This window comes from Antechinus flavipes, chromosome 6 (genome assembly GCF_016432865.1).
Source record: "Antechinus flavipes isolate AdamAnt ecotype Samford, QLD, Australia chromosome 6, AdamAnt_v2, whole genome shotgun sequence".
Taxonomy (NCBI): domain Eukaryota; kingdom Metazoa; phylum Chordata; class Mammalia; order Dasyuromorphia; family Dasyuridae; genus Antechinus; species Antechinus flavipes.
Window position 1 is genome coordinate 241611769 of NC_067403.1, and position 4620 is coordinate 241616388.

Here is a 4620-nt window from a genome sequence, read left to right on the forward strand (position 1 = left end):
TTCCCTCTCTTATCCCTGTGGCTTCCATCCTCCCCATTCAACCGCCCTCTCCAGTTACCAATGCCCTTCATTAATTTTCTATCTTTAATTGCAACCATCAATCGCCAATTATCCCAAGCAAATGTTTGTGAAGCGCGCAGCACTCAGTAGTAGGTGCCTAACAGAGGCTTGTTCCCTTCCTCCCTAACAGCCTCTTAACTTTCATCCTTCTCGCCCTCTCTGCGGCCTCTGACAACTGTCCATCCTCCTTCTCCTTAGCTTTTTGTGCCACTGCTTTCTCCTGGTCCTTCTCAGTCTCCTTTGCGAGGATTTCCTTCCTAATAATAACGGAAATTCCCCAAGGTGCCCTCTTCTGTTCCCTCAATATTATTTTAGCCGATGATCTTATCGGCTCCCATGGATTCAATGACCTTCTCTTTGCCCATGATCCTCAGATCTACTTTTCTAGCCCTTAATCCTCTCCTAGCCTCTTACCGTCAGCTGCCTATTGGACATCTCAAGCTGGATTAAGCTCAACGTCCCAAACCAAACTCATCTTTCCCTTCCCAACCTCTCCCTTCCCAAACTTTCTTCTGGTTCCTGCAGCCTGAGTGTCATCCTAGACTCCTCAGTCTGAATTGATTGACTGACTGACGCTTCAAGGAGAGGGCGATTCAGGCTTTTCTCCTCTGAGTTTGGTCATATTGCCCACCCATGTTTCGGTAAACCTTATCTTGGAGACTGAGGATCCCTTCCAGAAATGTTGCTCAGTGTCCCAAGCATTAACCAGTGCATCAAATATAGAATAACCCGCTTTCTCCACCATAAAAGAAATAAAATACAAAGGATTTCCAAATAACTAATTTTTTTCTAGAATACTTTTTCCTAATTATAGGTAAAACCAAATTTTAGCCTTCATTTAAAAATTTGAAGTTCCAAATTTTCTCCTTCTTTTCCTCCCTTTCTGATCTTCCTCTTCCCCAAGAGAGTAAGCAATTTGATATAGGTTATATAGGTTCACTCATGTAAAAACATTTCCATATTAGACATATTGTGAAGAAGAAACAGCAAAGAAATTTTTTTAAAAAAATAAAGAAAATGAAAATAATACGCTTTGTTCTGCAGTCAGATTCCATCAGTTTCTCTGGCTGGGAATAGTCGTTTTCATCATGAATCCATTGGAATTGTTTTGGATCATTGTATGATTGGGAATAGCTAAGTATTTTACAGTCGGTGCTGTGACTGTGTACAAGGTATATGGTTCCGTGTGCTTCATGATGCCTCAGTACATGTGAGTCTTTTGGGGTTTTTCTGAAATCCACCTTCCATTACATGCATATACTCAACTTGTCCACCCAGTTCCTAATCGATGGCCATCCCCTCGGTTTCTAACTCTTTTCCACCACAAAAAGAGCTGCTATAAATATACAATTAAGTCCTCCTCCCCCAATTTTTTTGAAAGCAATTGGAGTGGGGCAGCCAGGTGGCGCAGTGGATAGAGCATCAGCCCTAAAGTCAGGAGGAACTGAGTGCAAATAGGATCTCAGATCAAATATGAGCTCAGATCTTTCTCCTCCTCCTCCCTCTTAAAAATCTCTTTGGTATACTGACCTAATAGTAGTGGTGCTAGGTCAAAGGACATGCAGTCTTGATTGTCCTTTGGACATAATTCCAAATTGCCCTCCAATAGTGCTTTAGCATCTGAATTTTCCCACTTTTTTTTCAACATGGAGCACTTCCCTTTTCTGTCATATTAGCCAATCTGATAGGTGTGACACCATACCGCAATGTTGTTTTCATTTGCATTTTTTTATTTTATTTTATTTTATTTTATTTTCCGGGAAAACTTTTTTTTTTAATTTTTATTTAATAATTACTTTATATTGACAAAATCCATGCCAGGGTAATTTTTTTTTTTTTACAACATTATCCTTTGCACTCGTTTCTGTTCCAATTTTTTTCCCCTCCCTCCCTCCACCCCCTCCCCTAGATGGCAAGCAGTCCTTTATATATTGGATATGTTGCAGTATATCCTAGATACAATATATGTTTGCAGAACCGAACAGTTCTCTTGTTGCATAGGGAGAATTGGATTCAGAAGGTATAAATAACCCGGGAAGAAAAACAAAAATGCAGACAGTTCACATTCGTTTCCCAGTGTTCTTTCTTTGGGTGTAGCTGCTTTTGTCCGTCATTTATCAATTGAAACTCAGTTAGGTCTCTTTGTCAAAGAAATCCACTTCCATCAAAATATGTCCTCATACAATATCGTTGTCGAAGTGTATAATAATCTCCTGGTTCTGCTCATTTCACTCAGCATCAGTTCATGTAAGTCTCGCCAGTCCTCTCTGTATTCATCCTGCTGGTCATTTCTTACAGAACAGTAATATTCCATAACGTTCATATACCACAATTTACTCAACCATTCTCCAATTGATGGGCATCCATTCATTTTCCAGCTTCTAGCCACTACAAACAGGGCTGCTACAAACATTTTGGCACATACAGGTCCCTTTCCCTTCTTTAGTATTTCTTTGGGATATAAGCCCAATAGAAACACTGCTGGATCAAAGGGGATGCACAATTTGATAATTTTTTTGGGCATAATTCCAGATCATTTGCATTTTTTTAACCAATAGTGATTGAGAGCTTTTTTTTTTTTCATATTATATAATGTCAAGCAAGTGTTAATAGATATTTAAAACAGAAAGAAAGACCTTATCCCCCAGCTGGGAGAGCAGAACAGTTTTGTGGCTGCTGATCGGATGTTTCCTCTGCATCTTGTCTCAGACTTTTCAGTGGAAGCATCCTTGGAGGCAATCGTCTTCCTCTCCCCCAGCAGTGGGGCTCCTTCCAGCACCAACCATGGTACCTAGAGATAGCATCAAAGTTAGAAATGGCCTCTCTTGGGATCACCGTGCAGTCACATGTCCATAGGTTAACACACACACAGAGAAGAGGCAGTGAGACACTCGTGGTCTCCAGCGCCCGATGCTCTGTACCTGTAGCCATTGAGGATGGGGGAAGAGAGATAACCTTCTGCTCTCATCCTTTTGTTGGCAGCCCAAGGGGGCGGCTGCCAGAATGGGATCCGAACACACATCCTACCAGAGGAGACCGTACATGCGGAGCCCCGAGTAAACTTCTCCACTTCAACCCATGCTGCAGTTACATATAGTTCACATCTGTGCAAGATGTTTCTCCCATGGGGGAAACATGCTCTTTAAAGGCGGTCACTTCAACTCATGCTGTGGTTGCCTATATTTCATATTTACTTATCTGGGTAAGATGTTTCGCCCATAGGGGGAAACATGTTCTTTAAAGGCAGCGTTAGCCGTGTCGAGCAGAGGTAAGGAGCCAAATCTGGTCTGGAAATAAGGACAAGACTGGGCTCTGCTGGCATATGGCGGTTGAGAGTATAAGGAGTCTTCAGCCTAGAAAAATGGTCATTTTTCTTTTTTTGGCCGAGGCAATTGGGGTTAAGTGACTTGCCCAGGGTCACACAGCTAGAAATGTTAAGTGTCTGAGGTCATATTTGAACTTAGATCTTCCTGACTTCAGAGCTGGTGCTCTACCACTGCGCCACCTAGCTGCCCCCCAAATGGTGATTTTTATGGGAAAACATCATTAATGCTTATTACTGGGTGCTAACAAAGTCTAAGTAAATACAAATAAAAGCAGGAGAAATCATGTTGTTACTTTTCTTAACGATCAGGAAAATCTAAGAGCTGTATAAATGTCAAATTTTGTATTTTCTGGATACAGGTTTTCTTCCAGGAGACTCAAGGCCAGGGCCTGTTTTTCCCTTTTTATCCTGCATGATAAGCATTCAGTGCCATCCTTACCACGTGTCTAACAGAATTGTTCACAGTAGCTAGAAGGGGCACTAGAAACTATTTTGGTAAGTCCCCTAATTTTGCAGATATGGAAACTGAGGCTCTAAGGCAGATTTGCCCACCAAGGTGGTGAAGGGCTACATTGTTCTAATACAATGGTACCATAAAAGCACTTTATTACTCAAGAGTCTCACACCAACTTTTCAGAGGAAGGTTCCTACAAGTATCTCCCTTTTACAAGCATAGAATGCATTGGCTCAATGGGGACTATGTAACTATGGGGGGCTAGCCTGTCGATACCCCAAACGGACCTGAGCCCTTAATCAAAGTTCCTCTTTCTCATGGCCCGGGGAAGGGCAAACAGGATGGAATTGCGACCCAAGAATTGTGGAAAAGTGTGAGGAATGTGAGGCTTATTCCCTGCCCTCCCATCCCAGTTCCATCACCAGCTGCTGTATGGTAGGAAGACAGAGCTTAAGGAGCCTCCTTCTTCCACCTTTTGGGCAACCCAGGTTGAAAAGAGGAAAACATTATCCCCTAGAAAACATTGCTCTTCATGGTGTTAGGATCCAAAGAAGTAGCAATATAGCAGATTAGCAGCCTCATGTTGTGCACCGGTCGGTTTCCCCAAGAGTCCTGCCACCATGACAACACTGTTTCTATAGAGATGCTCCCAATGTAAACAAATGACTGCAAGATCAAAGTGTCCAAGTTGGGAACCTCTTGTACTTAGAAGTTGCCGTATGAGACGTACAAGACTAGTTACACAGTAATAGAATTTAGAGAATCACAAGGAGCAGCTGGA